Here is a 27,384-nt window from a genome sequence, read left to right on the forward strand (position 1 = left end):
CTTTCTTTAGGCGAGTTCCCTTGTTCTTTTAGCTGAATAAAAGGGCTACTGTTGAAGCTCAACAGGATAGGGTACAGTGATAATCAGCTGGTTCTAATTAGAACCACTGATTTCATCCTGTCGAGCTAGGCCCACTCACTACATCTAGCACAATTGCACACAAGGCTAAATACTACACTTACAAAATAAATACGTAAACCATACACCACAACTATCTATCAACAATATATACAAAGTAGGGACAAATTAACAAGTAGACACCAACACATATTTATTTGGAACCACATAGAACACATTATTAAAGCACAATCGGTTCTGAGGAAAATCTGCACCTTAATCCAAGAGAAAATGCCACCTACTATTAATCACCACAGTAGATAGAAGACAGGAAACCATGAAGACAGAGAGGAAGCCTGGGATCCAGACATGACACCAGCTCAATGCATCCAGAATGGAGAGGAAATATTGAGCTTGTGGTCCTGAGACTTCTTAAGACCACATAAACATGGCCTTGGTATGGGCCTGATTCTTGGTATAGGATCTTGACAAGACTGCAATCAAATGACTGCAATATTTCCCACTGTGCAAAGTTCCACAACATCCCAAATAAATGCTGCAAAAAAATCAAGTATTTCTTTCTCTACTGGAATTCATTAAAATGACAGTCTGGTTCTTGGACTTGTAGCTCTGGGTTTAGATGTTGAGGTTTAGACTGTCAAATTACAATTAAAGACCCAGGAGAAAGCTTTTAGGTTAAGATAACCCTAACAAATATTACTAAGGGGTCTTAACGTAAAAGGTTTACACAGGGTCTTAAGATGTCTAGTCTTGGTCTTGTGGGGTCTGGTACTCATCTGGATCTGGGTCTGGTGCTGCTCTCGGTCTGGGTCTTGGAGGTTCTGGTCTTGATCCCCACTCTGGTCCAGAGCATGAGACAACCGTTAGACCAATCCAGAACCAGTGATCTTTAGGGGATATTCTGCTTGTCTTGAGATGTATACATCTGAAGAAGGACCTTGCAAGACCCAGTCTCTTAGACCCAAGACCTCGCCTACACACAATGACTCCTAAACTATGTGGTACCAGCTTATATATCTCACAATGCAAAAAACAAACATCTCTAGTTACGCCAGCTATATTAGGTAAACATTATAATTACATATTGTATTTTTGGATTAGAGTGATCCAAAAGGAGAAGAGGAACTGCAATGTGCACAGTTAAAGCATGCTCAACTACAGTTGAGTAGAAATTTTGGTGCACAAATGATGTACATTTGAGTGAGAATGTTGAGGGTGTAGGGTCGTTCTAGTCTGGAATCATGGTCGGCATTCGTTTTATGAGCAGTGGTGAAAATGTGGTTTTGTCGTTTAAGAATGACATGGAGGAAACATCCCAAACAAAAGGTCATCGAGTTCAAACCAAGAAAGGGGCAATGTTCTGAGTCACTGCTTTGACTGCAACAGAGCAGAGCCATGGTGGGCGATGAGAACAGGTCGATGTGATTGTAAAAAAGGGCCTGATCAAACAAACCAAGGGCAACAATAACATGTTGAATTTGACAACACCACACGCATTCATTCCGAAAAGACAACTAGTGTAAAGCATATGAAAAAATATGGTGCCAAGACAGCATGTCTTAAACTTTTAACAAATGTAGGCCTACTCTTGGCACACCAACAAGACATTAAAAAAAAAATTGTACAGCTAAAACACTGCTACACATAGTTTAATACTCAGTTTAACACTCTCTTACACTCAACATTTCATATCAACAAACAGAAACTTGCATATCAACTCTTCAACTCTGGTTTATCCTTGTATGCTCTAAGGGGCATGAGAAACTTCCTCTGTCAAGCCCCAGCTGGAGCCAAGTTGGCCTCACCCGGCAGCCAGGAGCAGACACCTGTTTGTTTAGTCTGAATCAACACTGCCCGGCCTCTCAGAATCCTGTGTCCCCTTCACCTCCGAGCTATGGGCTTTCAAACGTCCAAATAAAACACCATATTCAGCAGCAGAATTCAATCAATATTACTGAAAATAACAGGTTTGAACATTTGGTATGGAAAGTCAAGCAGTGTTTTTCATCCCTTCGCTATAATTCCTGAATTCTTAATTAAATATTATCAAGACTGACAGAGGAAATCAATCCTGCTTGAACACATTCACTTCCTGAATGAATCAGTCAAACAAAACTACAAGGAAATGGCATACAGACAGATACAACAAAAGGTTCTTTCCTGGTCTACCTGTGCATTGATTAGCACAGATGGTGTCTGGAAGCAAGTGAGAGGTTTCAATAGGATTATGGGATAAGGCGATTCAGCCAACGTTTCATTTATCACCTCTGGTTATTAATGTCAACGCCTAAAGTGTGAAACGTAGGACAAATATTGGGTTATTTCTATTGCCTTCAATGTTTTCCCATAGGAACTGCTGGAGTCACTGCAGCTTAATGTATATGTTCAGAACAGCATCCTACAATACCATTTCTGCAGTACTATACAGCAGGGATGTCCATTCCTGCTCGTGGAGGACCACCTCCCTGCCCGGAAGTTTCTAGTAATCCTGAAGGCCTTGATTAGCTGGTTACGGTGTGTTTAATTAATGTTGGAGCTAAACTTCGCTAGAAGGCCCTTAAGGATTAGGACTGGACACCCCTGCTATATGGCAAGTATGCTGCACAGCCCTGGTTTTAACAACTTTAACTACATTCTTCCAAAATATGTAGCATATAACAGTGCACACACAGAAGAGTACACCATTTCTCAATGCAATGCGGTTTTATTTCTGCCTTTTATATCTGGTGCGATACATTTTTTTATCTGATCTACAAAAAAGTTATAAAAACTTAACATAAAACCATTTTATTTGATGGCATACAATTTCACATGGCATTTAAAAAAAAGGAGTGGCCTGCATTCAATATATAATAGTCTGTATAAAGTAAGCCAAGTGCTTCATTCCGAACATATCCAAGGGTTTTCATTTGAATGGCTACAACAGGCACAGAGAAGTAGCAGTTTAAATGTGCATGCCAGAGTCATGCCGGAGGAATGCATGAACAATCCGCACTACAGGGCCTTGCGTTAATTTGCGGGAGCCAGCCGAAATGGCAGGGACATCAGTCTCAAGGCTGTGGTAGTTGCCAGAGATGTACTGCATGCGTGCTGAGGGGTTGAGAGGGCCGAGAGGGCCCTCTTTCCCCCGTGACATGAACAGGATGTAGCATGTGTTGCTCTCCTTGTGGAACGTCCCCTTGGGAAATTTGGATGGGCTTTGTAGTGCAAACAAGTCAAGCTTTTCTCCATTCGGAGAGAAAGGCACAACCCACAGAATATGACATAAAAGAAGAAATAACTATCTGACTTATGTAACCTTTTCCAATAAGATCTTCACTCCAGAGGCATCATGAAAAAAAGCAAAGAGACTCTTTATTTTATAATAAAGTCTCATGGCACTAATGCGTTGCCATAGGGAAGCCTTGTATCTACCATTACAAATACTTGTGGCGGTGAGGCTAAAGTAACTCTAACCCCTATTTAAGAGGATATTTAGACTTTGCAGAGCACACACCGCAACACAGAGCACAGATAGGCAGACATTGTGCCAAGAAAGCGAGTGCTGCAGGGTTTGATGTTGCTGTTTACCAAGCTCATGGTGGTCAGCAGCATTATCAAACAAGCACAAAAATAAGGATTTAAAGGAACAGCATGTAAGTTTTGCAGCTAGAGGTTGCTTATTCAAAAGGATAACAAAGCAGTAGCTTGATGCCGTGTATGAGAGTGGGATTATGGGAGTTGTCGTCTTCACTTCCACAGTCAGTGGATTCCACAGCAATCCGACAGAACTCGAGCAGAAATGGATGAGCTAATGTATTAAGTTTTATTATTATATAATTATTATATACTGTAATGTGTTATGAAGCAGGGCGGGGCCGAGAGCCGTGGAAACGGAATGAGGTCGGTGGAGCGAATGCTAACGAGTGACAACGGTGCGACACACTGGTCTTGAATCCCACGGAGGAGCTCTGGAGCTTTTATTAAGCCGCAGTTGGCCGTTACCGCTCCTTTTGTTTTGTTGTTTATATTTATTTTACGGATAAAGTTGTTTAACGTTTGTTGGTTCCCGCCTCCAGCTTCCTTGAACTTGAACTTTGTTACAGTTACATTTTATCACTTAAATTCACATTATTTTATTTCATTCTAATGAAATTGCTACAAGTGCTGAATTACTACTTAATTACTACTACTGACGAATTAAAATAGTGGGGTAATGCAGTGCTGTTTTACTTGGTCAAAACGATCACACTTAAAATACATTGGAGTGTGTTGAAAGTTAATTTATAACATTACTTGCACATTGCAGTAAGTTAGATTGTTATTAGAATATCATATTAATAAAAACTGGATGACGTGCTGCTAAATGGCATAAAATTAATTTTAAAATATCTTGTATGGTGGGAAAAAAACTAATATTGTTACTCTTTCTGCTCTTTTTGATTATGATATGTTAATAGCCACTTGACAAAATAGTGTTGTCTCTGAAGCATGGTACAAACATTTCATTCACAGTAACGTCATTGACAGGCGAAGCAATAAAATGGGCCATTACACTGGTTAAAATTGAGGATTTCTCTCAAATTAAACGTTGGAAACATTTGGGATAATGTACACAAGTCAACAAAATAACATTGTACTAGTGGTTTTTGGACATTTTAATCCAAAAATCTTACATAGTGTCTTTAAATAGATGGATTTACAGTAGGGCTGGGCGACATATCGCATGACATTGTTAGGCGCATCTCGTCAGTAAAGCCGGTTCCTTGATTAGTAGTAAATCGCCATCACCTGCTTTCAGATGGAGCGGCATTTAGCCTACAACACAGAGCCGTAGTTAACTGACAAGCTGAGCCATATCGAATTAATTATCGCGGACGTATCGCCTGCGATAATTAATGCGATATGGCTCAGCTTGTCAGTTAACTACGGCTCTGTGTTGTAAATGCCGCTCCATCTGAAAGCAGATGATGGCGATTTACTACTAATCAAGGAACCGGCTTTACTGACGAGAAGCGCCTAACAATGTCATGCGATATATCGCCCAGCCCTAATTTACAGTACTAGAAACCGGACAAAACACTGAAATGCCCCGTTGCAATTTCAATTGCTAGTTGTTCTATCAACAAATGAACAAATTCTATTAATATAGAGACACCATGTTCAGAGCTCTACACTTACATTTTTGTGTTATAATATAATTAATTATAATGTTCGAAGGGCAAAATCAAAAATTAAACTAAAACACATTTAAATTAAATTGGGTGTCACTAGCACAAATGCACTATGATTTTTTTTGGATTTCTTTAAAAAAAAAAATCCACTTTTTGTAATGAACCTTTAGACAAATATTATGCAATATTGTATAACAGTTTTATAATTCAAATTATAAAGTTGCGCATTCCAGAATCACAGTAGACAGTTTTCGTACAGCCAAAGTCTCCATGCCAACGAACAAACAAAACCAGCTCAGGCATATCAGTGAGAGTGAGACAGGCCGCAAGCTAACACCACACTTCTGTGTAACCAGAGAACGAGACGTTCCCAAGAATTAGTGAAACACTGGCCAATCCAAAGGGAAAATATTATGGCTTCCAGCAAAGATTTCTAACAAACACAACAGCTGACACCGAGAGATAAGAGCAGAATGAATACAAAATGGGAGCATTTAAAAATGACAACACATTTAAGATTCTGTCAGAGGTTATGCACAGCCTCTCAGGTTTAGTTCAAACAAAAGATCATCGGCTTTGGCTTGTGTGCATGTGTGTGTGGACAGAATCAAGGGGGAGAAGAATTTCATGGAGTTTGAAGTTTAACCGGTAGATTGTTTTACGGCCCCCCTGCACGGGTCAGTGCAAGAGCGACTGGCCTCCCACTAAACACAAAGCCACTCCAAAGAGACGAGATGGAGATCAGGCAGTCAAAATGGTGAACAGACAACTGGAGGACTGTGGTCATGTCGAGATGGTGAACCTTTTTCTGTGAAACTTTTGCAAAGGGCTGCTGCAGGACTCCAATTTTAGGTAGTTTACAACACGTTATGGTGTGATTGCAATATGCAATGCAAGAATGCTGCGAAAAAGGAATAAATAGTGTTAACTTTATTATGGAGTTAACCAAAAAATGCCACCATTTGGTGGGTCTTTAAAGAATAGCAGCAAACAATGCCATTACATCACTGCGCATTCAACAAAAAACAACAGTGTTAACAGCTTAAGCAACTTACTTCATTTCATAAATAAGCCATTTATCCATAAGTGATAAATACATAGAACTTTAATCTTAATTTTTAGATATGAATACACTTGCGACTATTTAGAATGCAAAACAATGCATAAATAATAATACAAATATTCATGAATCATAAAAACAAACAGTTCTGGATCTCAATTATTACTATAAATTGTGAAAAAGCAAGAAATCTAGACACAACAAAGGACTGCTGAAGACTGTCTAAATCTGGCTAAAAAGAACAACAAAAAACTGGCTGAAATGTCAGAACTCAGCCAGATTTTTGAGGCACAAATATTAAAACTTAAAAAAACTGGGAGCAAAAAATAAGTATACCCTGTAAACTCTTGACATCCAAATAAAAATATAAAGTATCAATCGGTTATTCAAAGAAGCAGCAGAAAAACGTCCGAGCTGTTAGTATAACACAAATGACGGCCCCTCCTGCAGCTTGAAGCAGAAGTCGAACTTTTCCATTCCCTGTAGAGGTTAGACTGGGTGACTGTTTAACCGTCATCCATCTTTGAACAGTGAAAGCCAAAGCTCAAAGTAAGGGCATGCTTCCACCTCTCCAAGGGCAGCTCTCATTAGCTTGATATATAGTGGGCCTGAAAATCTCTTTCTGTCTGAACACATTCAACCATCTCAGCTAGCAACCGACTTTTCAACATCCTCGATTCCAGCACGAGATTCACTTAGCAGCCACCGACTGTGACAAAGAGGAAAACTTTAAAAGGAATACCTTTACCATGGATTCAAGTAACTAATGATACAAATGCTATCACTGCTATACTTAACTCTATAACTTCCATTAACATGATCAACTGAGATAGATAATAAGGAAGTAAACAACTAAAGAAAATCAGATGTACCATGGTGAGTTGAAACTGAAAGGTGGAGCCCTTGTGTAATGGAGAAAGGGCCTTTGTGTAGCAACTATCAGCCAATTAAAAGCCAACAATGGTTTTTACCAAATCCACGAGGTGAGCGTTTAGAGATAGGGCTTAGTACGCCATTGTTAGTAAACAGGCCCTCTCTGAGTGCACAATAACGCCAAACCAGCACCACCCAAAACTCGCAAGGTCAATGAACTTCAATAATACGCAAGCCTCAACATGCAAAAACAGAACACACTGCACTTACAGTCTTAATTTAACAACCATTTCTCATAATGAACTTCAGATTGTACCATAATTTAATTGACTAAAATGCAGGCAGACAAAAACACTCAGTTGCGTGAGTTTAAAAAGTTCCGCAACTCTTGATGGCACGTGCCCAGTTGAGGAGTTGGTTCAATGCTGCATGTTTGTTGTACACAATCTGGCAACTTTTAAGGACAGAGCTGCAAACAATTATATCGAATTATACCACAGCATTCTTGTCTGGTGTTCGTGGCTTTTAAAGAGAGCATTCCACTGCTTCCTGCTAGTTTCTCACTGGTGTCTACATTAAGACGAGAAGGTTCCCTAGATAGACGGGTATGCTGTCAAGATCCCGGGGGAAAGCAAATGTGACATCTGCCGAAATAGCAAGATGAGATCTTAAAGGAATATCTTGACCTTTTCAATTACATTCAATGTTGACTAAAGCTTGTAAGCTTCAAAAAAGGATGTAAAAGTATCATAAAAGTGGTTTATTTGAGTTGTAAGCTATATTTCAAGTCTTCTTAACTGCGAAAAACACCAAAGATTCAGTCATTATTCAGTTCTAATCTTCCCCTCCACTAAGATGTTAAACGCTGCAGCCAGACTGAGACAGTGAACATGAGAAAAGAATCCGTCCAATTAAAGAACCGATTGATTGAACATATTCAAGTAAAAATAAATAAATAATGAATTCACAAATCATATAGGAATAAACATGTCAAAAAAGTAATATTTAAATATAGCACACTAGCCATATTAATCATTTTTATGATTATTTGATGGTGCTTTTGAATGCTGTTACGCCATTGCATTACACTGACCAGCTTTGTCTTTGTTTGTTTTTTAACTATACCTTAAATGTTACAAGAAAAACTGACATATTGAAAATATAAGGAATATAAAAACAGGGGAAACTATCCCGACTGTGAGCTGGTGGAAATTTCGAGCTTAATGGTATGTTGGAAGATTATTTATTAGCAGCAGACACTGATTCTTCATCTTGCTGTAACCAGACAGACTCGGTTCAAGGCCACAGAGAGCTTCATTTGACAAACCTCTGACAGGATGATTTCACGAGGGGGATGTGACCCACAGAAGATTCCGGACAGGCTGTTAAAACGCAAAACTACGCCGTGCCTTCCGCTTCCGTGCCATACCCAAAGGAAGACAAAGTGCAGAGGTCTGCTTTATCAATCTAACTTGACTGAAGCATTGATTCAATGATCTATTCATTGGTTTCCCACACTGCTTATCATGCAAGTGTTTTCTGACCTAAAAATACTCAAATGGATTCACACATCCAGGGTCCTGCAAAACCAACTCATTCTGTAAGTGGCTCAAGTTAAAGCATTTGAATTCAGGGATCATGGGTCATATGAACTTTGGTGACATCCGGGTAATATTTATGCTGTAATAAGCTAAGCAAAGTCCACCAATGTCAATATTTGCCTTCTGGTTGTTGTGGAGGCACATTTCCAAACATAATCTGCATTGTAATGTACAAGTGCACTTTCACATATAAACACATTTTAGTGAATCCTGTTGTTATACACCTGCATAAAATGACCAGGGCCTTAGGCTATTTCGCAAAGCTTGGTGCCAAATTGGTTTCTACAAATCCATTTAGGATTACAATGCTTTTGGAAAATAAAGCCCAGATCAAAAAAGGCCAACATTCAAAGTGATGTCAAAACCAATATTACAGTAAAACGGAAAGAAAAAGTAACATTTGCACAATTTCTGATTTTCTGATTAATTTTAGGGAAGTAATACAGAAAAGTGATTTTGTAAATGGTAAAGTGTTTTCACAATAGAGTATAACCCTTTTATTGTGCAAATACAGCCCAGAATCCTAAATTCTAATATGTAAATATCTAGAGTTTGATAAATGTACAGCAAAGCAGACTGATCAAAGGACATGCATATTTAGGCTTCCCAGAAGGAAGTGACCTGCTGCATTGTGAGTCAAGGGGACCATAAAACAAGCCTCATTAAAGGCAATTTTCAACACATATTCTGTAAGATAAAGAAGATAAAATCTTCTCAGAACGAAACCCACACCCAAAGACTAAATATAGTCATTTTACAGTAAGAATTCTCCAAGCGCTTGGTGCTGAGTACATTCCACTGAGCTGAGGACAATGTTGAAAATCTTGGAGAGATTAAGCAAGCGGATAAAAAAAAAAAAAAGATAAAAATGTTCAATCTTTTCTTCATTAAAGTACTTCAGACTCAAACATGGACATTTTGACTGATGACAATGAAACAAAGAAAAACAGCAACAAATGGCCACTCACTCAACGCTTGCTTCAAAGACAAAAAAGGCAATAAAAAAAACTATAAAGAGTGACATTTGTTTACAAACTCATTTCTTATTCGGAATCTTATCCTTGATGCTGGATGCTACATGAATAAGCAGCTAAAATGCCTTCTGTGCTATTAAACAGTCCACAGGAAATATTGAAAAAAATTGATAGTAAAAAAAGGAAAACCTAAGGCGTGGATTTGCGTATCACCATCATGATAACCATCAACGTTCCCATTAGACGTTGCCATTTCAATTCGTGATAATCTGTCCAGTTACCGTAACCAACTGTATAAATGAGCCATAAAGTAGCAGGAATGGCAGAAAGAGGCTGAAAAGTGCCTGAGTCCTCACAGGAAACCGGCCAGACCCACATCACCATTAAAACTACAGATGTATGCTCTTATAAAGAGGTGTATGTTTGCATGAGGAACACTAGGCCCAGCCTGCACAAGAGGTTACCGACGGTCACATCCAGCCGCGCAGCTGATGTCCCAGTTTCACTGTAGACACATAAGGTCTATTGTTCCAATGCATATATAGCTGGCTGACAACATCTAATATGGGGAATTGAGCATAGCTGAGAGGTTTCAATTTTAGAGGTGATTTCAGAACTTCAGAAAAAAGAAACGGCATTTGCAACCAGTTTCAATTCCATATTGTGACATTTCTGGCCTGGGCCAATCAAATTGCTCAAGACATACCGTTGCTGCCTTAAATGTTTAAATTCAATCAACTTGGATGTTTAAGTAATTTCAACTTAAATTACATTAATTGACTTTGAAAAGTTGAATCTTGTATAACTTAAAAGTTGAAAATTGCTTAACTTATTTTGATGAGTTGAAGCAATGTAAAAACATATGTTGTCAGAACTTATTGATCATATAATAATTTGTATCCCCCAGTTTTTGACTGCAATGTGAATCAGTTAAAGTTTTCACTCACTAGCATCTTGACGTTATTTTTTTATTTTTTATTTATTGTTTGCTGTAAACGGTATTGCATTAACTGGCATTAAATTACTACTGTAAGTTAACTTTTGGCAAGGTTTTTGAAGGAATGCATTTAGAGCTGCACAATTAATCGTTAAAAGATCCACGTTCAAACACCCATGTTTTTAAAACATGTCTATTATAAACCTTTTACAAAATCACACCAGAACATTCAAATATGCGTTGGCGCTGCCGCTGAGCCAGAGAGAGTCGTTGTCGTGTAAAAGTGTGAAACAAGCAAACAAAGCTTCACAAATAGTCTTATCAACCACACAGAAGGCCTATTGTTATTTCTGTAACAAATATTCATATTATCACAGAAGAACTGGGATAAAAGTTTTTAGTTTGGATATAAACACTGATGTCTTGAATCACTCACTCAAACAAATTTTATTTTTAATAAAATAATACAATTATTGACTACAGGGGGACTTTATATTCTGTAAAGCTGCTTTGAAAATGTTTATTGTGAAAAGCGCTTTCCAAATAAATTTGCATTGACAATTACTAAATAGTTACTTGGCTATTGGTTAACTATTTTCCAACCAAGTTGACGTCAGCCAAATTGCCTTTTCAGGGTTAAAACAAGATTTTTCTTTGGAATAATGTGCACTAAGGAATCATGCAAAAATTCTAGGAACATGCATTACTAAAATAAATAAGGTAAAATTGAGTTCAAGTTGACTTAACAATGACATCTGTGTGTATGTGTGTGTCGGGTGCTAGCAAGTAACCCAATTCTGCAAAACTCAACGTGCTCTGATAACCCCAGGGCAGATAAAAGATAAAAGATATGACGTCACACAGAAAGGGGAGAGCCAGGTCACTTGGCAGGTGTACGACAACAAAGAGAAGAGCCTCACTAATAGTCTTTGAAAGCACATACACACACGCAGTCTCAGAGGAAACACCGTGTGCTTCCTGCACATATCAGGAATCCTCAATCTTTGGCTACAGCTGACAGACCAACTAGTTCTTCTGTGCTGAGAAATGACATAATGCCTTTACTGTAGTATAACAACAAGTCTCTTGTTTAGATTTTCTTGAGCACAGAGAACTGTGGCAAAAACGTTTCTGGAAGAGTTGCATCACAAGCGTCTTTCTAAAGCTACTTTTAAAATGCATTACTGTTTTGTTTTGTTGAACACATAAAAACGCATTGCACTGCAAAATTTGGGGGCCAATAGGAGGCAAAACACTCCAAAAAAATAATGTGGCTTTTCCACAGCACTCCAAAAGAATCGGGCCAAGGAAGAAAACACTTTCCAAAAATTTAGTGTTTCACTCCATAAACAAACTACTAAAACCTCTTCAGCTGACTGCTAAAACCAATCAATCAAACTTCATCTAGCTGACGACGTTCTTCATTGTTCGAAGTGAAAACAACATGCTGTACATGCGATGAAACCGTAAAAAGCAGCTTTTCCTCTAGCAAACAAAATATCTGACATTTCTGGGCAAGCAACGGATGTTCATTGGAACTGTCTTGTTGTTTGAAAGCTACTCCAAACCAGTTGAGTCTGAGAGGCTGGACATTCCTCAAGTATGTGCTGAATCAGAGAACACTGTTTCTGTCTGCCTGGCCACTTTAATGAAAAAGCAGGAGGCCCGGGAGACTTGTATGATCTCCGTTCACTGATGGAAACGCTAAAAAAAAACTGAGAATTAACCAAAAGATAAGCAGGTCGACTGCATTGGGAAAGTCTGGACTTTTGTTACATTATTCATATATTGATTCCACATCAGCACAATCCTTCACACATCTGGAAAACATTGAAACCTACAGCCCCCTTTGAGAGAATTAGCCTTCCTGGGATCTGTGCGTAACCATGGCTCTCTCTGATTACTAAAAGGTGACAAATGGAACTCTCTTACGCCTGCTTCTCCAAATACAATTCGGAGAAACCGCACTGTGTCTTAGGGTGTGTTCACATTTGTAGATCGGTTCTCTTGGTTCTTTTGGTCCGGACCAAAAAAACATAGAAGATACATTTAGTCCTGGTTCGCTTTGCATTCACACTATCATTTATTAACACTGAACCTAAAGATACAAAACAAAAAACGGCTTTTATGATGGAACTTGTCAAAGATCAAAAACAACACTGTGTTCTGGGCTAAATGCGCTCGCAAAATATGCGTATATATGATGATATATGATCGAGCTGACAACTCGTGAAGGTAAAAGAGTCAAAACAGCAGCAGGAATCCCTCCGTCACACACTCAAATGCAGATCTGCTGCGAGGAGTCGCGGTTCTGATGCCTGTACCGAACTGTGATGGGCAACATCGTGACTTTGACGAGAAAAAAACAGGTATGTTTATTGCTTGAGCAGTCTGTCCTTTTTTGGGTCGCATCTTGTGACATCATGTCCTGTTTTTGGTTTGTTTACATGTCTTTGGTCCATGTTGCGCTGATATTGGAGTCGAACCGCACCAGAGTTTGTTTGAAAGTGGACAGAGACCCATCTTTTCAGAGGTTCAGTCCACTTTTTTAAGTGCGCACCAGGGTTCGGATGGCAGCGTTCACACTTATTCAAATTCTAACCGATCACAATTGGGTTTGTCTTAATTGAAGTATGAAGTTGTGAACACACCCAGCTTATTCCCTTTATTTATTTTATTTTCCCTCATCATAGCTTAAAAGGTTTTTGCCTTGCTTTAAAGGAGTGTTCTAGGTTCAATTAATACTATTACTGCTAAAATTATACTACTAACTAAAATTAATAATTTTTGAACGGTAGTGTATAGCATAAGAAGCTGCTGCAACAACATTCAATCTAAGTGTGGGTATTGTATGTCATTTCATATGACATCCAATACTGATTGGCCTGCTGACTGTAGAGCAAAGTACAGTGAGATTAAGAGGCTCTTCAAATATTCAGTTTTGAATATGCAGAATCTGAAAGGGAATAGAAATTAACTTTAAAACAAACCCACCCTGCACATACCAACAAAAAAACACGAACCAATTTTGAACCATCATGCCTTTTTTGGTCAATGATGACCACCAACACAGATTAGATTATGAATGTTACTGCGGCACAATCTTTCCTAAATGATCAATCCCCCAGGAATTCTACCAAAGAAGCTAAAACTGCATTCTCTGTAATGGGATACAGATGAACCCTGTTGGATTTCTTCTGGCAGTGGATTCATCTCCATAATCATTTGCGGACACTTTCACTGTTTGACAACTATGTCTTGATAAAGCACAAGCTCGAAATTTGGAGGAAAAAAACACTTTTTTTAATGCCATTAAGTTTTTACGTGTGGTTCGTTAAGGTGGCAAATACTTTGAAAGTACTGAGGAAATTTGCAAGGTTATTAGATTTTTGATCTGACCAGAAGCAACAAGATTTCCACAAGCAATTCCAAAAGGAGCAAAAAAGTGCAACATACTGAAAAATGTAAATCAGTTGTTCTCAGATGGTAATGGACAGCAAGGGAAAACATATAATGCAAATAATAATCTGCAACTATAATGTACAGTTAGGAGAGCAAAATTCATTGTCATGTATTTCACATTAATACTAAAAATGTCAAATGTTTTTTGTTAACTTTTGAGCAATAATCTATGTTGGTACTTACAAGATCTGAAGTAAAACCAGTTGAGAACCACTGCTTTAAATGAATAATAGAGGAAGGCCAGGAATAACAGACGAACCAATACAAAACACACCCTGGGAATTCCAAAGCTTCTAGACATAAGAACAACAATCTGAGGACTGTGGAGTCTGAGGAACACACACATATGTATAAATATATATTTATAAATGTATTAATATATATATATTTCTAATAAAATGCAATGGACAATCTTATGGTTACTAAAAGTGTTTACTACTCTGCCTTAGTCCTTGATTAAGTCATTTCAGGTTACAGTTTCCTTAAACTCAGGAAGGATAATACATTAACAACTAATGACAGTCAAGTGTCATCATCTGATGAGATCAATTTACATACAGATGACTGTGCATGCAAATATCTTCACAAATATGTTGCATGCTTTGAGTATGACTCCTTTGAAGATGAAAGACTCGGGTTAAATGTTAACACCATTTATATCAGACTGCAGAAAGATTAGAATATGAGCACGGAGTTCTGGTTTACAGAACTGGTCTATACAGTCTATTGATATAAATATGTCATATTGCTCAGGTGAGTTCAGATGAACATCAAAGGCGTGATCATTATTCCAAAAGACACCTGTCAGCCAATAGTTCAATGGTTTTGTTTAACTTGTGCGTTTAGTCTAATTATAAAATCATCTTTCTTTCAAGATCAGAACTGAGACCAAATAAAGTAAATGACCAACATGAAAAGCAGACAAACAAAAGTTCACATAAATTATTGCAATAAAATATTAAGAAATCTATAGAAATGTAAACCAATAATAATAAAGTCATTGCAATAAAATAAATAAAAGTCCCTTCTGGAAAGCTGATAGTCGTGTTTTGGAACATGATAGTTTTCTAGTTGGTCCAAAACCACCAGCTACCAGCTGGACATACCATCTTAAGTTAGTCAAGATCATTTTGGTTGCTGGTAGAGCAGATAATGACTGCATTTACATGGAGAACAATACTATGATTGATTCATATAAAATATTATATAGAATGGATATTGTGACGAAATACTGAAATATTGTGACCATTCACACAAGATAAACCAATAAAATACAAATACAAATAATACAGAACTATTCAAAATTTGCTTTAAATGTAAAAGTACGTTAACAAAATCAATATAGCGACAAGTCAAAGCATCTTCGTTTATTAGAAATTATACTACAAATACAAAAATACTGAAAAAATGTGAAGCATCTACACGTTTTTCGAAATAAAAACATCGTATAAATCAGAAAAGTATGTTTATTTAAATATGACAAGCGTGGTCCGATTAAAGACCAGCTCCCATGTTCCACACAGTTATAAGATGGACCTACCAGCAGGGGTTAACATCTTGATGCATATAATAAGTTATTATGAGTCAAATAAAACATAATTTACACTCAAAGCAGAAATCCTCAACAACCAGGTAACATCACACTACACAATGACTTTACAGCAGTCCTGGTAGAAAAACCAAGGCTATCTTACCTCGAACGCTGCAGTGCTCAAAGCGTGCTTCCCTCGTTCACTCTCATTCCCTTTAAACGCTCACAAAACACCATCCAACATCGTCTTCCACGAGTCTTTGGCTAGTTACCGCAAACACACCGAGATGTCCTTCTATTCCACTAGTTGTGCAATGAACGCGGCGACACAAACTACCTTATTACAATGTTGTGCTTCAGCGTTTGACTGGAGTACAAAAAAACGTTCTAAAATGTTTCGCAACAAACCGCTTGTTACAACGTTGCAACTTTTATTCTACGCTGTGAATTTGACGAATGTAAAAAGTCAGACACAAATCACTTGTTACACTGTTGCAACTTCTATTCTTCTAGTCCGCACGCCTCATAGGGCGGGACCAACAGTTAGTGGGAGCTATGAGGTGTCTCTACAAACCCGAGCCCTGCCTGGCGCGTGCTTCACTGTGGATTCATTCAAAGAGCTTCAAGAGAATATTTGGTCAAACTCATTTATCTGTCTTGAAGTAGGTTACCGTGCACGGATACTAATATTGTGGTGTATTCATTTTACATGGGTATAGTTAAAGTCATGACTGTAGTGTTTAGGGTCCAATGTTATTTAAAGGTTTTTTATTTATGTATTTGATTAATTTCATATTTATAACCGATGACTGTCTAAGAAGCCATGTTGCTGAACGCCAATGATATTTTTTGTTCTATGTTTCAAATGAAAATTCAATGCCAAATAACAAGTTATAAAATGAGTGTGGGTGACCTCTTGTGTCCAGTTCAAATATTACAACTGTGATCATTTCTATATACTTACTGTCTGTCTGTCTGTCTGTCTGTCTGTCTGCCTGTCTGTCTGTCTGTCTGTCTATCTATCTATCTATCTATCTATCTATCTATCTATCTATCTATCTATCTATCTATCTATCTATCTATCTATCTATCTATCTATCTATCTATCTATCTATCTATCTATCTATCTATCTATCTATCTATCTCTGTCTAAATTATTTGTCTATATATCCTAAATTAAGATAGGACTAGATAAACTTTCTGTATACCATGTAATGCCAATTTGTGTGTTCTTTTAGTTATGTAGTTCCAATAAATCCCCTCTTTATTTTCGCACTTATTTCCTCTCCTTCCTCACAGTGCTGCAGCCGAGATGAAAGATGGAGAAAAGACCCAAGAGTCTTCTCTGGTTTCACTGCTACCACGTGTCTGCTGTCTATCAAGGACTGTGGTGCTTTCTTTGGCTCTTAAATGAATCGAGACTCCTTTCAAATTTCCAATTCAAATGAGCTTTATTGGCATGACAAGTTATACACTGTAAAGCATTTAGTAGGACAGTCTATGTACTTTGAGGTGTGTGTGTGTGTGTGTGTGTGTGTGTGTGTGTGTGTGTGTGTGTGTGTGTGTGTGTGTGTGTGTGTGTGTGTGTGTGTGTGTGTGTGTGTGTGTGTGTGTGTGTGTCACTGTTTGGACTACTCTTCCCTCTTTTTGTTGCAGGAATTGATGTACTTTGCTGCTAGTGAAATGCAGTCTCTTTTTTCACCAAGTACATATTGAGCTTGTGCATTAATCTGTATAGTACAACAATATGTATACTGTTTTGTGTTGTTTCATTCTGATTAGCTAGTTTTGTTTTTGTGCATTAATCATTTGGTTGGGCCGTATTCTGTGGATGAGGGTGTAAATTATTTTTAGTCGTGTTTAGTCTGTTTGTGGAGCCTCAGGACCAGCTGAATTTTGAAAGGCTTTAAAATGATAAGAGTTGTGGTCACACAACATTTGATGGCTCTTTTCTCAATGTGGATTAATAGAGGGTTTTGGCCTAATTCTGCCCTGCATATGTGTAACTGTCATAGGCCAGTAAGAGCTGTGCGTGTAAACCTCACTCCCCTGATCTCAAGTGGCGTGCTAGCATCTAACATTAGAGGCTGATGTCCTTAGCGTCCTTGTTAGTGCTTGCCTCCCATGCAGGAGACTCCGGTTCATATCCTGCTCAGATCAGGATGTGTAGGACTGGTTAAACATGGATTATTAGGTGAATTTCAACCCAAGGTACAGTATGTGTAGTCTGTGGCATGATCAATTTTGGTCACAGCAAGGGTGAAATTGTATTTCTCACCTTTTTTTCCCTTACTCTCTCTCTCTCTGTATCTGTATCTCTATCTCTCTCTCTCTCTCTCTCTCTCTCTCTCTCTCTCTCTCTCTCTCTCTCTCTCTCTCTCTCTCTCTCTCTCTCTCTCTCTCTCTCTCTCTCTCTCTCTCTCTCTCTCTCTCTGAGGTCTGTCTTGGGTTAAATAAATAAGAGAACACAAGGAAAGCTGGCTCCGGTTCCTGTCATGCTGGGCTGCTCCAGAACACACTGATCTCAGACACTCGCTGCCCAGCAGAGACTCACAATATGACATGTTTGTGAACTTCTGGTAAAAATGCTTTAAAAAAAGTCTATATATTTTTGTATCATTTGTATAATGTTTTATAATGTATGCTTATGTACATTATAATACATTTTGGACATTATAATACAAATATTACATTACTAATATTATATTACTAATACAAGTATAGTACATTATAATGCAAATACATTATAATATATTTCGGGTAACTGAAACCGGGACTTCTATATTAATATTACTGTAAAATGGTTTTGTACATATAGGCCTGGTTTCACAGACAGGGCTTAGATTAAGCCAGGATTAGGCATTAGTTCAATTAGGGCATTTAAGTAGCTTTTATAAATGTGCCTTAGAAAAAACACTTAAGGGTGTGTATCTTGAGACAAAACAATGGCTCTGACATATTTTAAGATACTGTCTATCAGTGCTTTCAGATGAAACAGCTCAAACATGCATTTTAGTCTGGGACTAGGTTTAAGCCTTGTCTGTGAAACCAGGGGATTGCCTAATGACTTTTTTTATTTCTTAGCTGGTAATATAGGTTTACAAGTAAAACTATAAAATAATTTCAACACAAATGAATATTTCATGTCTACATATTAATTTATTTGGTGAGTATATGTAAAATGTATTGGTGAATTTGACATTTTCATTGATAGAAAACATTGCTGTGGCACATTACCAAATAATTAGGGGAATGGAAGAACAAATGATTCTTCCCCAAAAGCGATTCTTTCGATATGGTTATAATGAAATAAGTTGCTAAGTTTAGCAGAAAATGTGTATAAAATTCTGCTAGAATTGATAGAATTATGCTGACGCAGGCTAAGCCGTAATGTTAAAAAGGATGCAAAAATGTATCAATTATTCAGAGTTGTTCTCAATTGTTCTAGTTTGCATGGCTTTGAACACTGTTCTTCAGATATTTCGCAGATCTCACATGGATTCATTATTTTAATAATGTTTGGGAGATTTGTCCCAAATGTACTGTAGGCCTAAAATAATAATAATTATGCACCCCTGTAGTGTTATATCTGACCTGTAGAGGACGCTATTGATCTCAGAATGATTTAGTTTTACTATACAAAACTTTCCAACCCATGCATCTACCACCCCAATCAGTTTTTTATTTAAATGATTAGATTATTGCTTTATGTATAATATACGCTTCTAATAATAATAAATGTATGTTATTTATTTAATTACTTATTTATTTTTTTATTTTTTTTGTCTTTCCAAAGCAACATTATAGCACCATGGTACTTTTTTTGTAATTATGGAAATACTGATATAATGAAATACTGTTTTTTTTAGCTATGTCAATTTTAAAGTGTTTATGCAAAAGCACAGCTAAATAGGCTTTTTCTCTAAAGACAGAAATATTGAAACATGTTTATTCATTTATTTCGCTTGCATTTAGTTCATTTGAAACACAAAAGTGTGCAAACAGACTACAAAAGAGCATCACAATCTCCATCTCTCGTTGCGTGCTCTCATTTTATATGACAATTGCCAGGCAAAGCTTGTGTACTGTCACATCAATATTGCTGAATTATTTAGCTGTTAGTGGCAGCCTACGCCTTCACCATTCAGAAAACATTTTACTCAGGCAAGTGTGATTTACCCTTTAAATGATCATTTAAAACATCTGTCTCCAGAACTGCTGCTGCAATGACGATGACAGACGATCAGTCTGATCCCCAGGGGGAATCATTTGCACATGCACTTATTTGTCTATAAAATGTTAATATGTACATGTAGGCTATTTGTCTGTTATTTAGTGTTTTTTTACACCAGGAGTAAAGCAAAAGTAACCGGGTTTGGGTTATTAATGTTGTAAGGGAGGGTCTTTGGACCTGTAGTGTGTGTGGCTGTATGTGTGTATCATTGCAGGGGCTGACAAGATGTATGTGCACTGCTGTAAGCATGGGGAAAGGCCTCTGTCTGATTAGCATTCAGTCCTTGCACAGACTGCATCAAGGAACTCTCACTCTCTCCCTCCTCTTTCTGCATCATTCTCTTGAACCAGAACCCCTCAATACAAAACAAAAGGAACACCTTGTGTGATAAAGATATCGGCATATCAGCAACAGGTAAAACAAAATTAAGGTTTCTTTTTTTTTTTCTTTTTTTTTTTTTAATTTTATAAGTTGCCAGAGCAAATTACTGGAGCAAAGAGATTCAAATAACTAAAGAAAAACAAACTGTGCATGAAGGAATTGAGGATGTTTATCTGTGGAATATTTAAACTATATTTATTAAAGAATAATTTTTTATGGGGTCTTTATGGGGTGAACGCACCTGTAGCATGACTTCAGAGATAGATTGTTGAAGTGCATATTTGTAATTTATTCCTGTGTGGCTAAGCTGAATTTTCAGCATCATTACTCAGAAATCCTTCAGAAATCATTCTAATCTGCTGATTTGCTGCTAAAAAAAAACATTTCTTATTATTATCAGTGTTGAAAACAGTTATATTGTTTAAAAATTATTCACACAATAAGCGTAAATATTCACATCTATGTTATACTGGAATCTTATGCATTTTAAATACACTTTAATTTCTCCTCAGGCATAATTTTTGAAGCCATAAATGGATTTCACAAAATTAATAATAGAAAATAATTCTCATTATTAATCTCTCTTTGATTTAAAGGTGCAGTAAGCAATTTCTTAAAAAAGAAAAGCTGTTGAAAGTGGATCAGACCGAGCACCAAAACACAATTGTAGACAATCAGCAGGAGGGGGCGTGTCCACTCATGATGGGGGAGGAGAGAGAGTGAGCAAGAGAGATTTGAAGAAAGAGTGTAGAAAGAGAGATGGCTGAGAGACATTAACAAAAGAGAAAAGGTCAGAGGAATATCACTGGAAAAAGAATCTTTAGCACCCACGTTAGTAGTAGAGACCTAAGCGAGAAGGCCTGAAAACAGACGTCGTGGTTGTGTTGTTTTACTATATTTCACAGAACCAAGATATGCTGTTGTAATGTTAGCTATAGTAACAGGACAGTTTTGTGTGTCTGGAGCTGGTGTGTTGCTGGCAACTATTAACAAACTCTTACTCTTGTGTACTGTATGTTCATTTTTTGTTCTTCCTTGTTCGTTCGTCATCTTCGCTAAGTTTTTCCCAAAGTATTTTTTCTCTTTGCTTCCGCAATGTGTTCTTGCATTTTGGGAGCGGAAGCAATAAAGGGAGCAATTTGTTTCAGGTTGATTTTAAATATCAACAGTGTTTCTCAGAAAGCGCTTACTGCACCTTTAAAATGTCTGTATGACTATATAAACTACTTGTGTTTGGTAATGTATTGCACTGACATTGTTTTTTGCCTCTGTGTCAGATGTATCATTGTATAAGGCCATTGGAAGGCAGATAAAAGAAGACTATTCAAGTTTGATTAATGAGCCGGTGTGATGTGTGTGACCTCCAAAGTCACTCCAGACGTCGGCCAGGTAAGCCCGGATCTATTCCCTACATCATCCACACCTTTCCAATCTGAGTCACAGTCACTCAGAAAGGCAATCGCTCAAAGAGATGAGCTTGACCTTTTTGCTAGGGTCTCCAACTGAGACACTAAATGTAGAAAAGATACAAGACTTGAGAGGTTTCTAAATGTCATACCTCTCATTAGTTGAATTTACCAGTCTTGGGCAGGTTAATTTCACAAAGTGATGTCTATAATTACCAAGACTGATGTTTTGAGCTACTCACTAGTGGATGTGAACAAAAAAGCACGTAGCCCAGCAGAATCCATTAGCAACAACAATGCACAACTAATAGAGTTTTAGACAAAGCACTTGTGCCCATGAGATATGGTAAACATAATGACTCTATTGTGAATAAGAGGCATGTGGGTGTGTAGAGGGATGTTGTTTTGACTATAAGAAGCATTCATGGAAATAGATTTTAAAGTGTCCCCTTTTTGTATTTTATCTTTCATGCAGTGTGTAATAGCTGTTTGTGAATTTAAAAGGTCTGCAAAGTTTCAAAGATCAAAGTGCACGACAAATAAAGTTGCCACCTAAAAGAAAGAATCAATTCTGAATTGCCTGAAACGAGTCGTCAGTAATTCCAGTCTTACTTTCTGCTCAAACCTATGTAAGTTTGTAACAAATGTGCATAATGACAACCTATATGGTCTTCATTGGCTGCCCTCGAAAGACCCTTAAACACTGCAGTTGTAGCCGAGGCTTGGAAGAGTTTGTTGGGAGATTTGTTGCTTGACATGTCGAGAAGATGCAGTTTTCTATGCTGTGAATGCAAGTCCACTTCCAAAGGATGAGGATTCGGGCCCAAATTGATTTATATCACTGTGCACGAGTGCTGAGGAAGCCTCCGGAGCTGAAATTCAGATATGGTAATGAGCGTTTCGTTTCCAACAGGCGCTGTAAGCGGTAGACCAATCACAACAGACTAAGTAATCTGACCAATCAGAGCAGAGTTGCTCTTAGAAACGAGGTATGGAAACTTGTTTCCGCCACAGAATAAAAAATAAATGAGGTAATTGCGACTTTTTATCTCACAATTCTGACTTTTTCTCATGCAATTCCGAGTTTACATCTCGAAATTCTGACTTTTTATCTCAGAATTGTGTGATATAAAGTCAACCCAATTGCAATTTTATCACGCAATTTTGACTTTATAATATGCAATTGCGAGTTTATATCTCACAATTCTGACTTTATAAAATGCAATTGCGAGTTTATATTTCTCTGAGGAAAAAAGTGGTGGAAACCAGCTCCCATAAACAGGGGTTTAGAGAGAACAAATCCTTTATTGAAACGTTTCAGGCACTGTGAGAAAAGAGATCATTCTGCAATGTGTATTATGAGAACATTTAAGTGTATTTTGACCTTGCATGCATGTAAGCCTAAAATTAGGAACCTTTAAAATAGCATAATAGCAAGAAAGCCGAGTGTGAATTATTTGTGTGAAGTATTTTATCTCTCTATGGTGTAAGCACACTCAAGTATATGATAATTGGGCATCCAGAGCGACATGGTTATCTGCTGCTTGCTTCAAGAGAGCAAAGGCGGCCGAGACATCAACCTCTGTGGTTTGTTTATTCAGCAGCCCTGCCTCTATTCAGATGAATAGATAATCCACCCCCACATGCAGACCGGGTGCACCTGGCATCTCTATGGGTTGCCAGGTACTATTTGTGTTTTCGACAAATTCTTCATTTAAAGGGTAAGAGGCTTGCTGATATTGATAGCCAGCTAAGCTGAGTGAAAGTATTTTTCAAAAATAAGATTTCATGTCACACCTTATGAAACGGTTAGAGGAACATTGTCTTCTGTATTGACATATTTCCTATTGAAACATTATGCAAGTCACATTTTATTTTGAGACATTTTCCCTGGGGAAACACTGTACATTTCACATTTGCATATGAGCTTGGTCAACTTTTTGAGGTACAGTAGCATATAAATGACCTCAAAGCTGACAGTCGTAGATTAAAGCTGCAAAACACCAATTTTGATTTCATGGAGACATCAGTAAAATGTGTAACTTCTGGGAAGTAATTGTATGTAGAATTTTGAGGAAAGACTGTGACTCTGTGAGTAGAATGAAAAGAGCGACATGTTTTCTTTATTATTATTATTCAGTCACATGACTTGTTGACATGAGATGTTTGACGCACATCTAGGATATTTATTTGGCAAATGTTTTTCAGTAATGGTTTATGTGCATGTCTTCTTATTAAAAAATAAAATAATAATAATAATTATGTTCATTTTTGAATTTTAACATTTTGTTTCCATCCTGCATTTTTTTTGTCACATCACAAAATTCATATAATTCATATAATTATATATTCATACATATAAATTTCATAATGGAATAATGAAAACCCAACTACAAGGAAGTAATCTACTCCACTTGTGTTTGAAATCATATTGAATTGATCTATTAAGAAAGTGGAATGACTAAATGCTCCAAGGTCCCACACTGCAGTGAATCTCAGCACCATGTTCTCACTCATGCAGTATATCACTCGTTTTTATTGCTGGTTTTATTGGCGGATCCTCCAGAGCAGATGAGAGCTTCGACAAAGCGTTTACTGCTAGTCCCATTCTAATTTATACCTCATGGTGGACTGGGGGGTCTTTCTCTAGTCCTAGACTTTAATGATGATCTGTTCCAGAGCTTACTGACGACTGGCGCAGTTTGATTAATGTAAAGACTTGTCTACTTATCTGTTGACAAGAGTTACCAAACGTCCATCCACACTCGAGCTACCAAATACCAACTACAAATCCCAGCAGCCCAGTTTTTACTCAGAGAGTCGAGTGATGCCAGCCAATCACTGGTTTTCCAAGGCATAGCCAAGGATCAGCATCTGAGGTTTCACTTTTATTGATGCACTAGAGTGCCGTAGACTGATTTGTACGTCCCAAAAAAAAAATCTAATTCAAATTAAATGCAAGCCAGTGCTTTGTAGAATATACCGCATACGGTCAATCCCCGGCCCATCATTCCTAAGTGATGGACAAGGAACGTTGTTTTCGAGCCAGAAGAGTACTTCAGCAGAAATAAGCACAATGAGTCTGCATTATACAGACCCCGTCTGAGTGTTTTCTCTAAGTAGCTGTCTCAAAAATTAAATGTTTGCATCAAGTTTAATAATTCTGTGGTGCTGCAGGGGAAATCTGGGTTTACTTTAGGTCTTTGAATGAATATTGGGTTTTTATCGAGTCATTATACTTATATGTGAACATTTTACTTGTACGTTAAGCACCAGTTTGCACATTTAGATGCACAATATATTGGTACCACATCGGTTATCTGGCAATATTCATTTATTATTCAATATTGGATATATATTTGTGCATGCTCATTTTTTCTACTTTTACATTTGAATTAAATTACTTTTGCCATCAGCTAACGTTTACCTAAAGTTAATCTAATAATTTAATAATACTGTTATTGGCAACACTTTAGATTAGGGAACACTATTTACTATTAACTAGTTGCTTGTTAGCATGAATATTACTAGCATATTGGCTGTTTATTAGTACTTAATAAGTACATATTTATGCCTTATTCTGCATGGCCATATTCTATATCCCTTAATCCTTCCCCATACCTAAACATAATCACTACAACAATATCTTACTGACTATCAGTAAGCAGTAATTGAGGGAAAACTCCTACTTAATAGTGAATATGTGTTCCCTAATCTAAAGTGTTACCCTGTTATCTTTAGCGAATCTCAAAATGAATATCTATTTTATTAATGCTGTGATGTCTCAATTGTTATAGGCCATGTTTTATACATGGTCCCATTAGTTAACATAATGCATTAACTAACAATGTGCAAGTTACAGTATTTATTCATCTTTGTTAACTTTAGTTGAAGTACAACTGTTTATTGTTTGTTCATGCTAGCTCAGGTCTTTTAAATAGCATTAACAAATACTTTTTATTTTAATGATGTATTAGAAAATGTTAAGATTAATAAGTGATTGATGTACTTTTCATTGTTAGTTCATTTGAACTAATGTAATACTAATGAACCTTATTGTAAAGTGTAACAATGTTTTGTTACTGATGTTTGACTTTAGAAATGCGTTTGTCTTTCATATGAAGTGAAGACTGCAGAAAACTTTAATCTTGCCAAAGATGTCTCAAGAGGCGTCTTAACCTGCAAGGTTCCTGTCTTCCTCACATGGATGGAGAAACAGTTCATTTCCACCCAAGCAGAAACAGGCTTTGGCTTAGAAACATGTTTTAACAATCACACGACTGACCTGACAGCCTAGGGCATGTTTTCCCACCCGCAAAAGGTGCCTTGTTTTGATTCATTTCAGGGTAAAGGGCGATGATGATGATGATGATGATGATGATGATGATGAAGATGATGATGGCAGATGAGGAGTGGGCAAGGGTGTATGATTTAAATCTGGTCATGGGCTGTGCCCAATGCTTGACCCTAATCCTCTTGCAAGCAGAATTATGTTGTGTGGGATTAGTGAGATTTTCCCTTTCCTGTGTGGGACATCCACTCTTTATAATGACGACCCAGCAGCAGCAGGTCAAACCAACTGGGTCTGCCGACAGGGGCTGGACCAGTGGGCAGGGGGAGGAACACATGGAGGAAGCATTTGAATCACACTGCACTTGCTGGAGCTCCATATTAGATCTCTCGTCCTGTACCATATAAATGCTGCATGAATGTATTCATCAGCAGGCTCAAAATCTATTATGTAGTAGGCTGGTGCAGAAATACAGGAGTAGAACATGGTTGTTTATCCATATGAGCATTATTCGAAAATATCTATTGCTCTATTGTTTTCTCATTTCGTGCTAATAAGCTACTCTGATGCTGAGGCAGTGTTGGAGAGTAACTAACTAACATTAACAACACTCCTTACGTTCTTTCTGTTGACCGATAGTCGCTGTTTTAAATAGTGTAGCTTTTTTTAGTAACAACAAGCAATTTTTTCCAATAAACGGGAAAAGATATACTGTTTTTGTCATATTTCATTGCACTTGCACCAAGCTCATATTTCCAATGAATGGAAATATGTCACATTTAACTGTCATATTGCTTTGCACCTTATAGCATATAAGGTTTATTTGAACTATTCATTTAAATGAACCATTTAAAAAAATGTTTCCTTCATTTAATTTGTCTTCTTTTTTATATTTTTTGCAATAATTACAAAATAATATTTAGTTAAATATTGGTATTTATATTAGTTAAATGCCTATGTTTCATATATATAAATATCATAAATATCAATTATAATTATATAAAATATATTGAATTACTGAATACATATCTGTTTCAATATATTAGTACATTTAAATTTATAAAAAATATTTTACAATATGTTCTACTGTATTTTTGATCAAATTAATGCAGCCTTGGTGAGCATATGAGACTTCTTTAGAAAACATAAAACATCTTAATGATTCCATTTCCAACACAATGCGTGCAGGGAACACAAGAAAAATCAGGATGTCACATATTTTTTAATTAAGTCACATATGTCTGTCAACACTAATGAATCATAATAAATAATGTTTAAATACGTAACTAAATACATCCAGTGTCAGGTCAAGCAGAAAGCCTCGAGTTGGTGAAACAACAGTGTTTACGACATCTGCTTTATTCACATGTGAGCTGTGGGAGGTTTTTTCATCAGGCTTTAGG

At 37.1% G+C, this 27,384-nt stretch overlaps 1 protein-coding gene across 13 annotated transcripts in view; it reads right to left on the reverse strand.

Moving 5' to 3' along the window:
- The window catches only part of LOC307151228 (A-kinase anchoring protein 13), a 91,466-nt gene extending 75,279 nt beyond the window's left edge, over positions 1-16,187 (reverse strand). For all 13 annotated transcript variants that reach the window (XM_079859133.1, XM_079859132.1, XM_079859124.1 and 10 more), the window contains exon 1: positions 15,833-16,187. The gene's annotated coding sequence lies outside the window, so the exon portion shown is untranslated. The remainder of the gene's footprint in view (positions 1-15,832) is intronic.
- Between the last annotated feature and the right edge of the window lie 11,197 nt (positions 16,188-27,384).

This window comes from Squalius cephalus (genome assembly GCF_949319135.1).
Source record: "Squalius cephalus genome assembly, chromosome: 23".
NCBI classification, from domain to species: Eukaryota; Metazoa; Chordata; class Actinopteri; order Cypriniformes; family Leuciscidae; genus Squalius; species Squalius cephalus.